Source organism: Urocitellus parryii, chromosome 3 (genome assembly GCF_045843805.1).
Source record: "Urocitellus parryii isolate mUroPar1 chromosome 3, mUroPar1.hap1, whole genome shotgun sequence".
In the NCBI taxonomy this organism is placed as follows: Eukaryota; Metazoa; Chordata; class Mammalia; order Rodentia; family Sciuridae; genus Urocitellus; species Urocitellus parryii.
Window position 1 is genome coordinate 180,125,384 of NC_135533.1, and position 22,506 is coordinate 180,147,889.

The window sequence follows — 22,506 nt, forward strand, 5'->3', positions numbered from 1 at the left end:
TTCCCATGATATGGTTTCCTGACCCTTCACAATCCTGTTCAATTTGTTCTGGCCTTGAACAATTTCATAAACTTTTTTTGTAAGTGAGGAGGAGAGACGAAGTTCAATAACCAAAGTTTGACTTGACACGAGTTGAGTATAGCCATTGGTACCAGCAGTCTGTTCGTTAGTTCTGAGAATCATAAGAAACCTATGGGCTAGGGCCATCACATGATTGACTCCTACTGCATGGGGTCTACTCAGTTCACTAAATTTGCAGGTTAGCAAATTTAGTGGACTGTGGGCCAAATGTACTCACAAACTGTTTTCCTAAATGAAGTTATATTGGAACACAGTCACTGTTATTCAATAACATATTTTTCTAGGCTGTTTGACACCACAATGCCATAACTGAGTGAGTGGCTATGACAAGACTGTATGGCCTGCAAATTTAAAAATAGTTCCCAGTGGTCCTCTGTAGAAAAAGTCTGCCAATCCTGACTAAGTCATCCTTACCCAGGATTATTAAAGTATAGGCCGCTGGGGTGTTGCTCTGTGGCAGAGTATTTGGTAAGCATGCTCAAGGCTCTGGGTTAGATGGTCCTAGAACTACAGACAGACAGACAAATAAATAAACTGGGTCAAGAAAAGCATGACTTCCTTTCTGATTCTTCCAAACACCACACAACCCCCCAAAATTTTTAAAATATCTTGAACACTACTATTCCCTTTTAGGCAAAGCTTTCACCCTAGGTACCCTGAAGTCAGTATCTTCTCAAATCTTATAATTAATAGAAGTATCTGTGAAATTTTTAAAAAGAGACAACTCCTGGACCTCAAACTAGGTCTCAAGGTGGTGATTTTGAATACTCCACAGCATCAGCTGCTAGGACAGCTCAGTTCTTCCTTTCTACCACAAGGCCCTTTTGTTTAATGGGGAAATGACCTCTGTTTCTGTTGTGATTGGGGGTGGTTGTTTGGTAAACATTTTACTTTGAAACAATTTTAGATCCACATGAAAGGTGCAAAAACATGGTAGAGTTTCCATGCAGCCTTGACCCAGAATCCTTCAGTGAACGCCTCATACATAACCATAGACACATCATCAAAATCAGAAAGTTGACCTTGTACAGTATTAATATACTAAATTTGCAAGTTAGCAAATTGTGGACTGTGGGCCAAATGTACTCACAAACTGTTTTCCTAAATGAAGTTATATTGGAACACAGTCACTGTTATTCAATAACATATTTTTCTAGGCTGTTATTTGGATTTTACCACTTTGACCATGCAATCCTTCTTTTATATTTCTACAAAGTTCTATTTCTTGTATTGAGTTTTATACTTTGCCATCCTGATCTGGAACGGACTGTTAACTTCACACACAAAACTTCCCTCCTGTGCTACCTCCATTATACTCATGGTTTCCTTCCAACCCTAAATTCTGGAAACTACTCCATCAGTGTTATTCGGAAAAATTCTATCTAGATGGAATAATAAAAGGATAGTTCCTTTAGAGAGTGGTTTTGTTCACTTGCAAGATGCCTTTAAAATCTACCCAAGATGTTAGGCATATCAATAGTTTATTCCTCTGAGGTGCTAAGTATCATTCCTTTCTATCAATTTATTATAATTTACTAATTCATTTGTCCAGTAAAAAAAAAAAAAAAAACATTTGGGTCATTTCCAGTATTTTCCGAGGGTTCATAAAACCGCTATAGATATCTGTAATCAGATTTTTGTGTAAATATAGTTTTCATTTCTCTTAGATATTCTTTAGGTGTAAGATCTCTGGGTCATATGGCAAATATATTTTTATCTTGAAAATAAACTGCCAAAAATGTTTTGCTCAATAGCTATATTAGTTGTGTTTCCCCCAGAAATATGTACAAAGTCCCAATTGATTCACATTCTCATAAGTAGTTAGAATTGTCAGTATTTATTTTATTTTAGCAATTCTAACAGGTGTGTAGTAGTGTCTTATCATGGCTTTAATTTGCATTTTCCCAGCAGCTAATGGCATCAAATATCTTTTCATGGCTTATTTGCCATCTGTCCATTCTTCAGAAGAATATCTGTTCAAAACCTTGTGCCTATTTTCAAATTGAACTTTTCCCTTTTTTAATTATTGAGCATTAAACATTCTTTATATATTCTGGATACAATATCTTTGCCAGATATTTGAACTGAAAATATTTTCTATTTCTTGACTTTCACAAACTTTTCCCACCTCCTACTAGGGATTGAACCCAGGGGCTTAACTACTCGGTCATATCCCCAGCTGTTTTTATTTATTTATTTTGAGATAGGGTCTCCCTAAATTGCCAAGGCTAGCCTGAAACTTGTGACCCTCCTGTCTCAGCCTCCTAAGTCACTGGGATTATTAGCATATGCCACCATGCCCGACTACAACATTTTTAATTTTGGCGAGGTACAATTAATTTTTCTTTTTTTATGGATCATGCCTTTGGTGACATTCTTTATCGAAGAGTCCAATTATGATGGGGAAATTGCCTAGGAATTTGAACATGGAAAATTTAGTATTAACTGGAATGGGAACATTAAATGACAATTAGCAGGTAAGAGGAAAAGAGATCTCTAAATAACACAGGATCAGCAGATATAAGCATCATGTGTTCAGGGAAAAAAAAGTTTCCTTTCTCAACCCAGACCTCACTGGAGAGGATGTGGCCATAACTCACTGAATGCTAGAGAGGTTTCTATAGGACTTCTTGGTGGAACCTGCTGGAAATCTGTTCTCTAGATACCGAGGAAAGCTGCTCACAAGGCAGCATCTTGCCAGAGCTACAAGGCTACAAAACCACTTCAGGGATGTGTGTGGGAGAAGCTGCTGGGATGTGACTGCTATGGCCACCTTACACTGTAGGAGTTTGACCAGAGAGATCATGAGACCAGGAATAAAGAATGTCTCTCCATAGCCATCTGCTTACAAAGGTCAACATCTTTCCAACTTGTCAAACAAGGATAACTCAAGGGTTCAGATTCTGTCAGAGACGGTCGACGTGCAATTCTCCTAGTACCTTTTTTTTTGTTTTGGATAAAATTTTATTTAAACCCCAGATGGTTGACCTAGGGATAGTATTTTGACATCTTGATATCAACTGCATATGATTTGAGTCACTATATTATCAGGGAATATGTTTGCTGAGCCAAGATTAATACTAACACTTATATAAAATGGACAAACTCCACACCAGACCTTCCATGATCTTTGGTTGATGTCGTTCACATTTTTCTGTGGTTTCCTTCCCTTGAGTACGGGCAGGACCTGCAACTTCCTTTTTTGGTGGGATTTCGCATACTCTTTCAAGTTTATTTTGTTTCACTGCCTCTACTTGCATGAGAGCTCAGTACAGACGGTCAGCAGGACTTTCCCTCTGCCTCTGAAGTGAGGGTGGCAGAGAAGGCAAGGCATAGCTTCTGGGTGGTGTCCTCTGAAGTTCAGGGAGTACTGCCAAAAGGGTCCTGTTCTCTAGAGCTGCCTCTTCCAGATCTAGAAGAGAACTAGAAAGAACAGCTTGTCTCTTGGGGCTGTTTTTTTTTTTTTTTTTTTTTTTTTTTTTTTTTTTTTTTTACGGCAAGTGACAGCTCCAGGTTATAGGATCTTCTAGGAGCCCAAGATTGGCATTAGTAGGAGACAAACAAAACAAAATAAAAAAAATAAATAAAGCAAAACGAGGAGCTTCCCACTGGGTAATAGCACAGGTCCTGAGGTCCCCATTCAGCCCTACTTTTTTTTTATCCATTCTCTCCCTCTCCTGAAACTTGCTTTATGACTCCTCTCCAGGCCTCATTGTAGTTGTAGTTATCAGGAGGAATAGCGTACGTAGAATGTGCCTACTCTACCTTCTCTGGACCCAGAAACTCCCCAGCGTCTGTTTGAATTGATTTATTTGCTTTAACTACACGCCAAGGTCTATCCCACATGTAGGTGTTTTAAAGCCTGAGGGTTGCCATGATCAATTGGCTAGCTGAGATTTCCCTCTAAAAAGATGGTTGTCTTGATCCACAGGGTTTACGTACTTGCCAAAGCTAGACACAGGTTGTAATATGGACTTTAAAGAAGAGACATCCATGTTAATTATGAGAAGCAGACTCTACCAAACACTGTAGCGGATCTGAGGAGAGAGGGTCAGTTGTCCTAAATTGCCAGTAGAAGGGGGCTAACACACACTGGCGTCACCGACTCCTACCTATCAGGCATGTCAAATCCCAGAATGCCTTGACACACTGTGTGGCTTTACAACCGTTTCTGCCCTTCCTAGCTGGCTCACAGTTTCCTCTCTGGGGTTTCCTTTATACAGCTTTTTAATCTCTTTGCCCAACATCATTTATTTTTTTTCATTTGTGAGATTCACAGAGAAGTAAAATATCTCATTTCTATCTCAAAATGACAATACACAATAATAGTGGTGACGACAGTAACTTTCTAAGATTTCAGAGTACCAATTATGTGCCAGGCAATCTGTTAGCTGCCTTAACTGTGCTATTGATCATCCTCTGTATAAGTTATTGCAGGAGAAACAAAGAAAATTAAATGGTACAGCAGAGATTAGAATCCTAGAGTCTGATTCTCAATCTCACCTTCTTTTTCCAAACCAAAGGCTCACCTGTACCTTACCCCTGCCCAAACTGCTGTATCACCCTTTTTACCTGTATCTTTAGGCTTACATCATAGTATTTACATTTTGATTTTATCTACCAAACAAGACTGAAAGCTTCTTGATGGCAGTGAATTATCCTATAATAGCTACGTGACATAGAATAATCCTATGCTGGGTGTTGAGTGGCTAGACGCTGATTTTCATAGCTGACAATTTAAGGGCTATCCTTCTCTGGAAATTTGCTCAGCAGAGACTGAAAGAATCTGTCTCGAGAGTCACAAATCCAGCCAAGGACCAGCTGAGTGGAAGGGATGCTTGGTGAATAATGAGGCTAATCTGAGTGATGATCAAGACTTGGCCATGCATAGATATGAGCACCCAACTTGAAATGAGGTGCCACTGCACACATCAATTTATAACTACATATGAAGAAATGGAGCCAAGCATCATAAATGCAAGTATAAGCCTTTCAAACACACACACATTTCAGAGACTCATATTTGATGATGATACCTGATAGAGGCTCCCATCTGTCATGCCACAGCCTCCCATCCCGATTACAAAGTACATGTTGTCTATTTCTCTGAACATGATGACATGTTATCAAAAGATGATAAATGCCTTCACAAACAGGAAGGGCTAAAAAAAAAAAATGCCTGCAATATTTCTCTGTGGTTTTGCGAGAGACATCTTGACTGGATTTCCTATCTGGTAGGGAGTAAAAAGCTAAAAGCTATAACCATCAGGAAAGCTCAAATGTTAAGAGATAAAAATCGAAAGTGTGAACATTGGGATAGACATTAGATCACATCTACTATAACCATAATTCAGAGCTGGAGCTGGCTCCAAAACATTCCTAATAACTTGTCACAGGGCTGCACCAGAACTGCTTCAAAGTCAGAAATATATCTGAAGGGCTCTATTTGAGAGACAGTTCTTTTATTCATTCATTCATCCATCCAATAGATTTATTTGATGACTACATCATGCTTATTATGATGCTCTAGGAATGTGCAAAGCACCAAGAAAATAGCCATGAACAGAACAGCCCTATCCCTAGTCTTAAGGAGCTTCTATTCTACTAGAAGTAGAAGAATATAGGCAAAACTAATTAAGAAATGAAATACTTATAAATGTGCTGGAGTATCTTGAATGTAGTATCAAAAATAAGTTCTTTCAGAGGAACTCATGAAATCCTCTGTTTCTTTTGCTAATTAGTCCTGTTGTATTCTAACAGGTTGTAGAGAAGAAGCCTTTTAATTCTCCCAAATGGGGCACAGCAGATTTTGAGAATAGTTCACACCTTTCCTCAAACTTTTCTAGGACGAATACCTCCAATTTTTTACAACACTTTTACTTCTTACCAAGTCTTGTCATTTATCATTAATTTACTAGTCTGCTTCCACATGCCATTTTTTTCCCTTTGTAAACATAGTAGTTTGCAATCTGTCGCCTTTGCTCATAAATACATGAGCTGGAATTCACTATATGGCCCAAATTAAATACAAAAGGGACTTGGAAATGGAAAGAATAATGGATAGTTGGTGAGTGCTACATCTATTGAGAATTCCAAATCTCACTTGACATTATGACAGTAGATCTAATAATGCTATCATCTTTCTCATTGTTGATTCCTTATATTTACTGATGCTTCCAAATGTAATGACATACAAATATGCACCCACATGTGCACAGGTACCCATACCACAGAAGAGATAACATTAATATAGTAAAGGAATGGAGAAAATTTGACTGAGGGAAGGACTCAAATCTCCTTTATGAAAAACATAACACTTATCAGATGGCAACTTGGATAACAGAAGCAACATGCATAGTGCTCAGGATCAGCTCACTGGAATTACATTTGCTAGATTCAAATCCTGGTTTCTGCGAAATCATTACCAAGGGCAAGTACTTAACCTCTCTGTTCCTTAGTATTTTCATTCACAAAATGAAAACAAGAGCAAAACTTTTGTTAAGCTGCTGCAAAGATTAAATGCATCAATCCGTGTAAAACATTACATAGCTTGACTCAGGGTAAGTGGTTCAGATGTGTAAGCTATTGCTATTATCACAACTGGATATGCACTGGAATCAAGCCAGTCTTCCCTAACAGTCTCCAATGTGCTGTACTGGAAGGAGAATGGGAAAATGTATTTTAATATTGAACTTACATGTTTGTATGGGCACCATCTCTCCAGGTTGAATCATATCCTTTGAATGTGTTTTTGCCCCTTCACTCTATGAAACACAGAATTCTATTTTTCTTTCCTTTCTTGTGCTTGATCTAAGTCTCTCATGTCCCTTCCATTAACTTCAATGAGGACAACGACTGTTCATAGTACTCATTCCAATCTTCCTGGCAGTCAAGGCATAAAGGGAAATACAACTCTTATCGAGAAGGAAGGAAGTGTGCCTGTTCTTCAGGAAGATAATATTGGCTTAGCATTTCAGGTGCCCACATGCATCTACATATCCAGAATAGAATCTCTCACCACATAAGCACAAAGGCAAAATAACTTACAGGATGCTTGACTATCTATGTAAGAATTCAAAACTGCATTGCTCTATGTATCCTTATTCCTAGGCTTCTACCCATCCAATGTCACAGCTCTGGAGAAACGGGGTGGAATTCACATTAAGAACATGGCAACTAAAGTAAACTTGGGCTCACTAGGTAGTCTGTTACTTCAGTCATGGCTGTTTTCTTAGATCAAGGTTTTTAGAGTGTTAATAAGTCCAGCCAGTTTGAGCTCTCTGGAAAGTAAATGTTGGCATTTATTTGTTTAATCTTGCCAAAACATTCCAGAAGCTTACCTGAAGGTAGTATTTAGAATTGGGTTTCTAGTCCCAAAGGATGCTGTTGTTATTCTTAAGAGTCAGCCTGAAGCCCTAGCAGGGAACAAACACATTTGCAGATAGAGTCTCTTAATAAACCGATGAAAGCTCCCAGTTAAAAGCTGAAGGATGCCACTTAATGCTTTCGTCTGCTTTTAATGGACTGAAACTTGTTAAAACACTGCTAAATAATAATGTGATTTTTTTTTTTTTCTTGCAGGCAACAGGAGGACAGGAACACAGGCACCCAGAAGAAAGGAATATTCCAATAAGCTTTGCACCAAAGGTGGCTGAAATATAGAAAAATATAAAGCCCACAGAGTCCAAGGAGTCCCACGGAAAGATGGGAGATGAAACCCGAGACGTTCCACTCAGATAGAACTTCTATGATTACATTATCAACTTTCCTGGGGCTATTCAATCAGCAGAGCAAAAAATAGGCACATTTGGTTCACAGACAGAGAAGGCTGGGTACAGAGGAGGGAGGATTAAAATGGCACAACAGATGTCTCAGGGCTCTCGTATCAAGGTGCATGATCTGAAGGGCTCTTCTGAGGGCTCTAATGCAGAGAATGGCTTATTGAGTGCAAAAATGAAAGAAGTTAGGGGATGGAGTTTGAAGACTTTCTTCATTCTTTAGCTTCCCAGATGGGCTGTTTCTATCTATTTTTGGATTTGTGATGTCAAACCAACCAACCGATGTAGTCATTTCAGTGAATTTTTTGCTTCTGTGACACCTGTCATGTTGCTGCTTCAGTAGTCAAGACTCGTGCTTTTCTGGCCAGAAACATTCATTTATCTGCCACATCCTTTGCTACTGGCCTGTCCTTGATGTGAAGTAGGCTTCAGACCTGCAGAACATCGCGGAGGTCCTTGTTCTGAATTTGGCCTCGGTGTCCATAGCCTCCTGTCCTTCCAGGTTTTGGAGACCACTTTCTGACTCCCTCCATGGTTGGGCTCAAGACCTTCATCTGACCTCTTCAGATTATCCATCCACATTTTATAGAAGTTCCTCTTTTGGTTGCTGTTTCAAATACATGGTTCTGATGTTTTAACCTTCCACAAACCTGGTTTTGGCTCTTGATGGCCTTACCTACCATTTTCATGGGTCCCTCCTATCATCCCCAATCTCTCCCTTGTTGTTCTCTAAATCTCGTTGTCTTGCCTTTTCTATTGCTGTCATCCCAGTCCATATCAATAAACAAAATGTCCCTTTTCACTTTCCATAGATAGTCCCACCTCATATGCTATTCTTACAATGTACAATGTGGCTTCGTCATTCTACCATTACTGGGTGGAATCTAGCCCTTCTCCCCAAGTACCTATCTAAGAATAGAGTGAAAAAAAAATATTGTAACTTTAGGGGCTAAGCTGTAAAAGAAAATATAGCTTTGGCCCATATCTTTTCTTTTGTAGCCCAGGAGCCATACTGTGAAAAATCCCAGCTCATCCACAAGGAGAGACCACTAGTAGGTGCTCTGGCTGTCAGCACTGGCTGTGGTATCGGAACAGCATCAAGAGCCGGACATGGGAGTAGGTACATGGAAGCTATCTCGTCACTCTCTGATGCATCTCTGCATCTCCGTCTATGGAAGAACATCCTACTTCATATCATTCAACCACCAGATTCAAGAGATTTACTACTACTACTATTTTTCCATTACCAAGTTTGGATTACTTTATTTTTCATATATAGACAATCGGTACAAGCATTAAGTAGCTCAGTATTTGGAGTCATCCAGACAAGGAATTCGCAGAGTAGGGTCCCTAGGCCACACACTAGGCCTACTGCCTGATTTATTTTATTTTATTTTTAAAATATTTATTTATTTATGCATCTTTAGTTTTAGGTGGATACATTAGTTTGTTTTTATGTGGTGCTGAGGATCATGTATATGCCTCATGTATGCTAGGCGAGCACTCTACCACTAAGCCATCACCCCAGCTGCCTGATTTATTTAACATATTTCTAATGGCTACTTTCATGCAGCAGGGTCAGATGAAGTAGTTGTGATGGAGGCTAAAATATTACCTGGCCCCTTGCAGAAAAAAAACTTGCTGAACCCTGAAGAGACGAATTGATGACTTATCTACTTTTGACAGTGAATATTTCCATTTTGTAACCTAATCCAGTTATGTGAAATTTTACTTTTGATTTATGCACTAAAGGTAAAGCTACACTTGGATAAAGCTTTCATTAAGTTGAAATACACCACAGAGACTCTAAGTAGCTACATCAGTGATTTGCATAATGCTAAAGTTGAACTGAGTATCAGTGAAGATGCTCAAGAGCAAATATGTTGATTGACCAGGGAGTGTGGTACGTCAAAATAAATGCTTCATTTTTTTTTTTCTGGAATATGAAGACAGAAACTCCTGACTGTGTAGAAACTTACATTGCAAAGAATTTTGAGGAACATAAAGAAAAGTTTTCTAAGTAAAAGACAAATATTCATTCTTAAAAACCTAGAGCTAAACTGAATCAACCTAATGACAGAGTACCCACAAAGTGAACTGGCATGTTTCACAGAGTCTAAGTGTGTTCTTTGTGAGAAAATACAACTTTGTCATTCAAGTCTCGATTTCTTTGTTTCATTACTCTTTGCATTATAAAAATAACATTTGGATAGGTTTAGTTTGATTACATAAACAATTCAATATTTGGGAGCACGTGAAGGAAGTCATAAAGGATACAACTCAGAAAGCTATCCAATTCTCCCCCATTAATTGCAATTTTAATGAAAGATGTCACCTATCAAAGAACGAGAATATCAGTGGACCAAGTACTCAATGAATTCGACAGCCCTGGCAAGTAAATTATTCCATTGTTGCTCCAACCCTAGTTATTAGATCAGTTTTTATTAACACAAAGGCATATAATCTGTTTAGAATCTTGGATTGCACAGGAAAAAAGTGTCTTTACCTGCAGTTGCTGGAGTAAAGAACTTTTTATGAAAAACTTTTTAAAGATATATCTATCTTTCAGGATGTCAAAGTACTCTCCCTGACTAGGATGTAAAAGTTAATACACACCACTATCTGGGAATAAGTAGAGGACAGATACTATATCACTAACATATTTTTCATACTGTTTGGCAAATGAAAGATTTATATGTTCCTGCTAACAGAAATAACTATGATTTCTGTTCCAGTTTGGATACTCGCAGTGTTCTGCAAAGTAAGTTGTTTAAAATTAGGATGTCAATAACTTAGAAATAACTCTTCATAGGATTGCATCATTTTGTTTTATATGAGGATAAAATGTAATATTTTATATAATGACATATTAAAAATTTTGAAGAGCTATGTAAATAAAAATGACACTTTTTTTCCTGCTAAAAAATTGACAGCTTTATGGGGAAAATTGTTTGTGACCTCTAAACTCACGACTACATTACTGTTGGTGCTCTATGTTCATGGATTCCTGGTCCATGAATTCAGCCAACTGTCAATCAAAAGATTTGTTTTTTTAAAAATTGCACCTGTACCGATAATATATAAACGTTTTTTTCCTTGTTATTATTTCATAGTGTAACAACAATTTAAAAAGCATTTACATTGTATTGGTATTATGACTAATCCAGAAATGATTTAAAGTATATGAGAAGATATGCATAGGCTATATGTAAATTCCATGACATTTTAGATAAGAACTTGAGCATCCTTGGATTTTGGGATCTGCAGAGAGTTTTGTAATCAATGCCTCAAGGATACTGTGGGACAATTGTAGCTTATTTTTAAGTATAACTATATGCTTATCTAAAATGTCTTAGTAATAGCAGATAGCATGAATTTATGGGCCATGAACCACTCCTTTCTAAGTTACTGGATTTTCAATTACAAAACTCATTATACTAAATATCACTTTGCTTGCCCCCCAAAATTAAAGCAGTTTTCCAAGTGACCATTCCTAGCAGACCACACATATCCTGCAAGACTCTCGATTTTTTTCAACATATAAATTCTTATATTTTTATTTGATAGCTTTGTATATTCACATAGAAAAAAACAACATTTGACTAAAAAAAATTATGATCTCTTTTTGTGTGACTTGAGTCTTTTTCTTCCAGGGAATTTTGTCATTGTCTAAACAGCATCACAAAATCAAACATAAACAGATAAAAATGAAGATAAAATGGTTTCATATGCAAATCCTAAATTATCATATTTTATACAATATCAAAAATGTTACTTTCAAACAACAAACTTTTCTGGAAAAATAATTTAAAAATAGCATGATTTCATTAACAAAATGTGGACCAATGTCAAGCTTTGGCCCTGGACCTTGTATTCTCTTACCAGCTTCTATTCAGGTAAAAAAACCACAGTGAAGATGTAAAGGGCATACACCAAAGGCAGACACGACACGCACATCAGCCTCTTTTGATAGGTTCAAGGTCTAATATGTAAAAACAAGTATTTTCTGCTACCTGCTAAGGCAGGGTTGATGGTTTTGCTAAATGAAAAGAACTACCCTGAGTAAGATAGCAGACAACTAGCAACCAAAGTTAGAGCTAGCGGAGCTAGTGCTATTGAGAACTATGGCAGGATTGTGTTTTGATGCCTAAGGGAGACAGCAAGACTAAAGGCCCTGAGAAGAATCAGAATTGGGTTCAAAGTATACCATTGCTGTAGTGGAATTGTTGACACCAGTCAAGTTTCTTAAGAAAGAACTGGATTTCTATTATCTGTGAATTTAAGAATATTTACTGCTTAAGATTTAGGTATCTCTATAACCTTCACAAGTGTGGTCTTTAAAAGCACAGAACTTTTAAGCCATGTTATTATAGCTTTTTGTTCTGTCACCTTCATTATTATGAGCCACCGGGGGACAGAAGCTCTACCAAAGGACCAGCAAATATTGAGTACTCACATGTTGATTAAGTGGAACACTGCATCAAAGAAGTTATTTGAGAGATTACATAATGTACTCTTAGCATTAACAAAATATTTGTTCCCCCTCCTACCTCGCTCACATAAAATGATCATCGCACTTGCTCTCCACTTTCGTGGAACTATTCCTGCTATTTTTTCCCAATAAATCATTTTCTACTTGAATTAAATTTTGTGGTCATGCCTTGTTTTCTCAATCAGACTGAAGACATTTGGCAGGGGGCAGAGCTTCTAATCTGGGTCTTGGTTTTTATTTCTTCAGTACCTAATATATTGCCAAAGGGAAAAAAATATGTACAGATCTAAGAATATGAATGCATGCATAGATAAAAGGACAGATAAATAATCATGAAACAGATTTGCAGATCTCTGATCATTTCGGTGAAGGGTAGGGAAGGTTTTCTTTTTTCCCCCAAACTCTTCTACTTCAGAGGCAACATGGAAGAAAAGCCTTTCTTTTCCCTCTGGTTTCACTTTAATAGTACTGGCAGGGAAACAGAGATCAGCCAAAAAATAAAACAAGGTCCAAATGGGTCAGTATCATTACTTCTAACATTCTGCATCACGACCTTCACCTGGGACTCTGGCCAGGCACCAACTGTTAGTCTGAGGGTGATTGATTTGAGCAATCACATGAAAGTGAAATATTGTCAAGGCTGCCCTCAAACGCAGTCACAACAAAAGCAGACCAAATTAGAGACAGTTGTGTACTGGCAGAGTGGCACCAACTCTATTCCATGGAGTTAATGTGCTCGCTGCCCTCAAATTTAACCTGATACCAATGTCACAACTTAAAGTTCAATACATCATCAATGTGACTCAATAGAGCTTTTTAAAATGTTCTTAACTCTCATTAGAAACTGAGGTAGCACAGTAATTTAATGATGAATCTGAATGCAATTATGATAATTAAAATAGCAACTTAATTTTATGCTGTCTCTGGGAAATGTTCAGCCCAATGGTTGCACCTTCAAATTCTGAGTTAACCTGGTTAATACCTTTGATTTGTACCTCAAAGCAGTTAAACGTAGTAGAGTTCAGCTACTAAAACTTAGGAATACATGCCCTCAAATTGTTACTGTATATTCAAATGTGTTGTTTTTACTTTCAATAGAATTCTTGAGATGATCTTCCTGGTGGCAGGGAAACAGTACTATTTACTGTTATTTTTGAATGCAAAACTATGCTAGCTGTTAGGACACAGGTGTATGAAATGAAGGTGTAATTGCATCAAGAAGCTGAGTATGTCATGGGCTGGACAAAGAAGATAAAGCTTTAATACATGCAAGAACTGAGCTAACCCAGAAGCCTGGAAGTAGAACTTGGCCAGCCAGGAGGGTGAATGGTCCTATACACTCTTGTGTGTGCCCATGTAAACATGCATTGTCATACAACATGTACGTTCTTCTTTGCAACAGAATATGACGCATGGGTTCGGGCGAGGTATAATGGAGGACTGTTATAGCAGAAGCACCTATAAACTTTGCTTCTGATCCTCAAGTGATTTTGTTGGGCTGGAGATGAGAAGAGACATGCAAGACCGACAGAAATGATGGGCAAAGGCTAGATCACAATGCAGTTTTGACAGTAGGAGTTTGCAAGCATAAATTTTTGCCTCAAATTATCTGCTTTGGTTTGTGTTTTGTTTCTCCTAAGGACTCAGTAGAGGCTTAATGTCTCTCGACTAAGAAATGGGCTGTTAACCTGTTCTTGTTGCACACTTCACATCTAATACTGTTAGATACCAAACCTCTTAACATCCCCACATTAGAGACAAAGTTCTCTAATCGTTCATGTGTTTTTACAAGGTGCTCATCTGACATTCTGTCACATCTGATCAGATTTTAATTCCTTTGTTATATTTGTCATTTCTCCTTTATACCTGAAATTTTTCTAAAAGGGGCATTAAAAAGGGGCAAGAAGCTCTTCCATGAATACACAGAGACACAGATGTTTCCAAGAGTATGGCATCTGTAGACAAAGCCACTGGGAGTTTTAATATCATTTTTAAATTCTATCCAGATGTCTGGTATATCAGAGATACTACTTAGGTGTTCAGCTTATCATTTGCTTTATAGATTTTATATTTTTGGTAAAAACACGTAGACACATGCATATAATGCACATGCAAGCGCGCGAGTGCACACACACGCGCGCGCACACACACACACACACACACATACACACACTTATGCATTGAAGGGGTTTGGGAAATGCATCTCAAAATATGCCCCTGTGATATGCTGATGAGTTCATAGTGAGGGCAACTAGAGAACGGCAAAAGAAGGGAAGAGCTTTCTCTAGACTCCCCTTATCTGCCTAGGGACAGATCCTCTAAAGGGAACTCAACTGCTAACTATTCCCTCTCCAGGAATCTGGTTAATCAGATAAGACAGACTTCTATGGTAGCAGAGGAGACTAAACATCAGTGCTACACCCAAAGGAACTCTGTCACGGGTTACTGCCTATTCTTCAGTGAGAATAATCATCTTCCTCCCCAAATAATTTATCTACCTCTATGTCTCCCTTACATCTTGTCTCCCCTATCCCTTATGAAGATGGTATAAAAGCTTCTATACCTCACTGGGTGTTGAGTGTATATATATATATATATATATATATATATATATATATATATATATATATATATATATATATCTTTCTGTCCTTTTATACCTTTGTGCACATAACACCCTTGCATACCTTTCCCCTGTTCATCTGCTTGCTGTCAGCTTATTTCAAAGGTTCAACTAACAAACCTTCAGAAGGCACAAGTAAAGTATTTCCTCTCCTACAGCACACACGAGCAAACACACACAGGCAAGGAACCCAGTTGTTTTAAGACTCGAACACAAAATTATGCACGCATCAATTTCTTATTTTTTCCTTTATCATATGTACTGTACACCAGGCACCCTAAACAAAGCTGGTGTACAGATCCTTTAGGAGGTTGGGATTCTTATAGCTTCACTCATTCATTATGTTGAGGAAGTCAACATGTTCTTGTCAAGATGAAGAATTCATCGAGAAATTTTCCTGTGACTCAGGGAGCAGTTTTATGTAATATATTTAGGTCAAAACTTTTATCAGCCAAATAGAACCAGCAAAAACACCATTTATCCTGATTTCCCCATGCACGAAAAAGAAGATAATAGAATATTTTCTGTTATTTTCATGTCACCCCTAATGTACAATTTGTCATCACCAATTCACATACAAAGATTCTGGAACCACAACATCTAAATAAATGTTTGCTGTTTTTTTTTTTTTTTAAAATCCTTCTTCTGAATTTCTTTTCATTTTTTTCAATCTCTCTAAAGATCTACTACTAGCACATTCTGCTGGCAGTTATCACACATCTTCTGAGAAGGAAACACTTGATAAAATCTCTTTCTTTGACCAATCTTGAGCCAGTGATAAGAAAAGAAAATGCACTTGAGGCATAAATGGTGTCACAATGGTGCTTCAGCTCCTACGCCGAGATGCAGGCAGTGGGGTCCTTCATCATGGAAGTTATTGTCCCAGGGGGCCTTTGTTGGGGAGGACTGGTTAGAAAAGAAAGACCCCAGGAGCCAGCATAATTTCCACATGCTAAGAGGGACATTTGTAGAACACTTCACCAGATATACAGGAGTTAGTGGAAATGTGTTCCCTTTCAAATCACTTTATATTGCCTCTTAAATTTCAACAGAGTTCCAGATTCATAACCCACAAGATAATTTGTGTCTCATCTCAACGAAACCAAAACTGATTAGGAAGACCTAGTACAGAGGAACACTTCATCAAGCATTAAAGACAGAATCTCATATGTAAATAACTATCTGCACACAGTATTTATATTCATGTAACGGGGACTTAGTGGCTGCTTTTGCTAAGAAACATGGCTGCAGATGGGGTAAATAAAAGCAGAATAAAAGTTCTGCCTGCCCTGCATGCAAATCACCTCATGATGAGATTGCCCCCCACCTCATGAGTGGGAACATGACAGGAACTGAGGCTGCTTCCCTAGGAGCAATCATCTCAGGGGAACCAGATTGCTCCCTTAAGCAGTAAGACTTTTCTGGAGTCACCTTGCAGCACTACGTTCAGATAATGATCATCCAGACCACAGTTTGCATCAAACTGTGTAATTATGCACACCTCCCATTCTGTGCCCTGATTCTTTCTCTTTTAAACCTGAAGTTCATGTTAGTAACCTGAGAATAGGGCTGAGTATGCTAGTCCCCTGGTCTTTCTGGTGTCATGATAACGACTATCGTTCCTTTCCTGCCTTCACGGTCATCTCTTCAATTGGTGTCTTGGGACAGGTGTCAGAATCTATTCTGTTGGGACCCCCAGAGCTGGGGCCTTCACCTTAAAGAGCTCCAGGGCAATATCATATATACAAATACATGATAAATATAAATACATATAAGAGACACATAGCTTTCTGAAGTTAAGCTCACGTTGTATTTTGTCACTATTTTCAAATCTTTGAAGCCGAAATCAAACAAGACAAACTTTCCACCATCCTCATGACAAGAGAAATGAAAGCTAATTCAAACTCATCCTCTACAGAAAACCGTTTGTTTACTAAGTGACAGTGAGGTTGGTTTTACCTTATAAACTATTCTTCTATCACCTTCGCCACTAATAGCATTGTTATCATTTGGCTTCTATTTAAGTCCCAAAGGAAAAAATATGTGTACTTGGGGCTGGGGTTGTGGCTCAGAGGTAGAGTGCTTGTCTAGCATGTGCAAGGCGCTGGGTTTGATCCTCAGCACCACATAAAAATAAATAAATAAAATAAAGGTATTATGTCCAACTACTTCTAAAAAATAAATGTTTTAAAAAAATATGTGTACTTAGCTTCATCTAGCACTGGGCCTGGGATAAACAAGCTGGTTCAAGAGGCTAACGCTCAGGAAGGAGCAAGACTCAGACTTGTGGCCTTAGGATGTACCGACTTTTCTATGAGGCTTTGTTCCCAGTGCATTTATTTCCAGTCACTGGCTATCATTTTATCATGAGAAAAATCTCTTTTATCACTGAATCCCTGAACATATTTTGTAATTCCAGTAAACACTTAGAGCAAATTATTGATGCAGAGTAAATAAATGTTCCTTTGCCTTCATGGATCTTCTCAACAAAAGATTCAAAAGTACTTTACTCTTGGCACTTCTGAGTTTGATGAGTACAATGTCCCTGGATTACAATTTTAAATTTATAAAAAGAAAAGAGAGACTTGAAAATGAATACAAGATGACTGAGTCATGAGAGTGAAAAGTGCAAATTTAAATTGTAATTTAGTAACATTATCTGATGAATATATTTGCAACTCACTGGGACTTGATAAAGAGGATTATATAATAAAACCAAGGAGAAATGTTCTAAGACCTCACCAATTAGATGACTAAGGCAAATCCATATACTCAACAGGCTAATTAACTCCTGATTGATAGTGACTAAAGGGCCATTAGAAATGTCAGACATTCTTTATCCGTACAACTAGAGAATCTCAAAAAATAAGACAAAAATCTTCTTTAGCAATCATATATATCTGGCATTTATATAATATATATACATATATATATATATATAATATACATATATATCTGGTCCGAGTTTTAAACCTGTTCACTTTTCACATTTAATATAAGAATACTTTGTAAAAAAAAAAAAAAAAAAAGTAAATAATTTTGTAAAAAAAAAAAAACAATAAAATGATTAATCAAATAGGTACTCATGGGGCTGGGGTTGTGGCTCAGCGGTAGAGCGCTCGCCTAGCATGTGTAAGGCCCTGGGTTTGATCCTCAGTATCACATAAAAATAAATAAAAAAATAAAGGTATAAAAAAAATATGTACTCCCAAGAGAAATGTCATGTAGCAATGGGAGAAGGTAAATGTATGAAAATAATATTTCAACAAGAATCCTATAGTTCAAAAGGAATGTATTCTTATGGGACTCCATGGGCAGGGAGAAGAAAAGTGGTTGACTTTAAAGAGAGAGGTTTAAAAGAGAACATGAGAAAGAATGATGGGGTCACAAGATGTATCTATGATGGAGAATATTGCAGGTGAGCAGTAGAAGAGAACTTGGGAAGGGTGCACTCTGATCACACCAAGGATGCCCATGATGGTTTCTAAATCTGTGCACCACATAGTAGAAATGGACAACAGAGCGAATGGCGTGCATCATGGCACAAGTGTAGAAGCAGTTGGACCAGAATGGAGACTAAGGAAACTGATGGGCAAGGTACAGATCCAGAAGACCAAGATATGGGTAAGAATGCATCAAAGTATGGAAGCCATTTTGGGGGAATGGGAAGGAAGTAAGTTCCAATACACGTATTGATGTGGAGATGGAGAGAGAAGAGGAAAAGACAACTTGAAATGTTCAATCTGAACTTCAGTATTAGAAAAGAGCAAAGATAGAGTAGGAAGGAAGTGGAGGATTGTGGTCAAGATGAGGACTATTTTTTTCTTTAACCTATTAAATACTGATACTGGCAAACTAAGTAAGTAACCTACAGGCCATGGATGGAAAAGCAGATCTGGATTTAAGAGATGGACAGGCATAGAGACTATCGAGGCGTATAAACATCAATGGTGGCTGAAGTCACAGTGCAAAGTTGTACTATTGCTCTGCTTCCCTTCCAAGGGAATTCTTCGGCTCTACTGTGGTTAGGTTTAGCAATAAAAAGTGAGAGGAATGTTATGTATTGCTTCCACTAAAAATTAGCTCTCAGAGCTTGCTGCCTATTGACTCTCTTTTTCCCTCCACCATAGAATTGGCCATATCCAGATAGCGGCTGCTTCAAAAACCTGAATCTGGTGTTAAAATTCACATGGAAAGAGGACATACAGCTCATACCTAATGTGAGTAATAAATAATTAGTGGTTGCAAAACTACTTGGACTTGGAGACTGTTTATTACTACCAAATAACCCAGTCCAATCTGACATAAACCATGGGAATAAATGAGTATCCTCATATTAATAAGTAAAGAAAATTCAAGTGACAGAATCACACAGAACTTAATCAGGTAATTCTGAATTTGGCATTTTATAAAAGAGAAAACAATTTAATTACATTTGCAAAGTTACTTTGACTATAATGCCTTCATTTCTGTCATTACTCTTTCTGTATCAAAAAACATGCATTAGAAAAAAACATGCTGAATCAGTAAGTCTGGTTACTTTTGGAAAATGCTTCCTATATATAATATTCAGTAAGGACAGTATTCACTTTTACATGCAAACTATTGAGTATTCAATGTCTTTTTAAATATTACATTTGCCTATGCATTTTTTTGTGTGTGTGAATTCACCAATCTAACATTTTTCATTAGTGTAACATTAGAGAGTTTCTTCTAGCCTAGACATAGACAAATTAGGCTTTCTATGAACAATTAGTGGTTGATCCCTGAAAAGTACCATATGTTCACAAATCTAGCATGCAGACTGAGATAAGTAGTAAAAAAGAACAAAAACAAGATCGTAAACTAAGAAAAGCTAACCCCATAGGTCATTTAGACATATTTATGACTCCAAGGAAGCAATTGAGACTCCTGTGTATCACCAAGCAAGACACAATTTAGGAATTTAAGAGAAAATATCTGTCAAAATTCTCTGTTTTATCAAGTAAGTATGTAACCAAAACTTGTATTCTGTGAATGTCCTAATCTTTATAGTTTAGAGAAAATCCCCAAATCAATTTTCTAATTCAAGTCCAGTCCACTTTTTATCCTTTTTACCATGTTTATCCAAACTCTGACGGTTCTCATACACCAATGCTTTCCAAGCTTAGCATTTTTCATTTCATTTTTTTCCCTCATATAATTGGAAGAGGTTTTTTTTTCCTTTCATATAATTGGATTACTTTATTGAGATGATTTGTTGAAATCAATAAAATGTGATTTAACGTCTGTCTGTCATATGTATGGATAAGTTCCTAGATGACAGAACATCCTTGTGCATTAAGCAGAAGAGTTATACTTTTGTGTTATTAACAAATGCACAATCTTCGATTCTAGAGCCTCATCTCCCTCTCCTTCTGCCAAGTATTTAACTGTCCTAGAAAACTAGTTCAGAGATTCATTTTGTTTCCAGGTTTGGACTCTTAATCAACATGGGGAATAAGCAGTAATAAAAAGGCCAAGTTATTATTTTAAGAAAAATTCAAATTTGTCAGCTCAGGTACCCCTGATTTATAATGCAATCAAACTGGATAAGGGGCCTATGAAATAGGTGGAGTTTTCTTGGACTCCATAGTTCTCCTAGAGAGTTTCATGGAAATTCAGTTTTAAAGTTACAATTAGGCTTAAAACATCTGTGAATGTGCTAAAATCTTTACTGTCTCATCCTGTACGATTTTTTTTTTTAACCTAAGTATCTGTCCCTATAGGTTAGTTCTAATGCCCAGTACTTTCTTCCTTTGGCCTTCAGATGTTTGTGATAACTTTACATATTTCCGATTAGCCCTCCTGTCCTTCTGGAATTTTCTTTGCCTCTGGACTGGAAGGGTGTTTCATGATTTCAATACCCATTCCACTGCTAGGTAAGTTCTGGCATGTTTGTTTTATGTCGCTTCTCTTCCACAGCTTGTTACTATTCAACTTCTAGAAGGACAGAGCTTTTGGGACTACCATCTTCCATGTTCCAGTCTTTACATTAAGAGCTGGAAGTACATGTCACAATTCCTTTCAGTAACAGAGAAAACATGCATTGGGGAAAGGGGACTTTCCTGACCCAAGTCAGCAGTTCAACCCACCATGCAAACATTTTTATGTGCATCTTTAACATAATAAGGATTTCTGCATTTTTAAAGAGGAGTCAAATAGCCCACTCAGCCATTACTGGTAAAAACAAACAAATAAACAAATAGGTCTAGGAGTACAAAAATTAGGGAACAAGCAAAGATGATACTCTGAGCCTGGATAGCAGGATTCTCTTTATTCTGCCTTCTCACTAAGGTGTTCACATTAGAAAGCTATCTGAAGTTCTCTAGGGCAAGAGTGGCTTTGGGGATCCCCATCTGTGCCCCAATATCTGGGAATAGAAATTAAACTCAACTACTTCATTACCACTCATTCCCCTAGAGTCACCAAAATAATGCAGCGAGTCTTCAATTATGAAACAAAAAAACTCATGCTTTTCCTATAACTTTTCACATCTAAGTTAATAAAATGGCATAATCCGGCTCTTGTTCTGGATACCAGAAATGAATCTAACAAATGAATCTGACTCCCCCATATACCCTTTAGAGTGTGGTGGCACAAATCTGGATACATCAGAGAACCAAAGGGATCCAAGAAGGTTCATTCATTTCAAGAGACAGTTTACAGAAGGACCTTCAACATATCAGACCACGTATCAGAGCACAGAGACAACAGGAGCATCCATATTCAGAGAGTGCCCAGGGATCTCAAAAGGAGGGGGCATCATGCATCCTCTGCCAGTACTACCTGGGAAAAACACATGCAGCATGCCAAGGGAGCTCAGGGAGAGTAGCAGTATCCCGTTTAGAATCAAATAGGCATCAAGCATCACCTCCGATCCTTGGAGGGGCTTTTATGTGTCCAATGGACATTCCCGGTGTAATGAAGTTGTTTTAATTTGTTCACTACTCAGCATTCTATATTTGCCCCAGTCAGGGCAAAAGATTCTCTTCTCGTTTAAGACATTCCCATCAGTGAGGACATGAACATTTCCTGTTCTTCACCATTGCCCTCTCCATTGTAGAAAAGGAAAAGCAACCAGTTTCTACTAGTTCTTGTGTTCCAGACAGTAATTTATTAAAGGGACATCCATGCATCATACAGGACTTCCTTTTATATAAAATTGGAGGACCAGCAGCCTTGTGATTTAAAATGCCAGCTTAGAGAAAGCCCCCGGCTTCCCCTGCTATGTGTGAATAAACTGGTTCTTTAGAGGAGCCATCCCAAGGGGCCATTCAGAGGCCATTATTTCACCACGAAGACTCTGTTAAAAAGAGTAATTGGTATCAATAACACTTACCTGTATAGGCAGAGGGAAGGTTACCCAGCCATAACGAGCCCAGAATCACACAGCCACTAGTTAAAACAATGCAAGGTTTGGAATTGATGAGAATAAAGCCTGTCAGTAATAATGCTCTTAATCGGGCCTTCTCGATTCATTTGGCGTACTCTGCTGTGTACTCACGGTTCAA

General features: G+C 37.8%; 1 protein-coding gene across 1 annotated transcript in view; it reads right to left on the bottom strand.

The window, feature by feature from the left end:
- Nucleotides 1-22,506, bottom strand: part of Znf385d (zinc finger protein 385D) — a 285,620-nt gene that overhangs the window by 60,440 nt on the left and 202,674 nt on the right. The gene's annotated exons all lie outside the window — the stretch shown is intronic.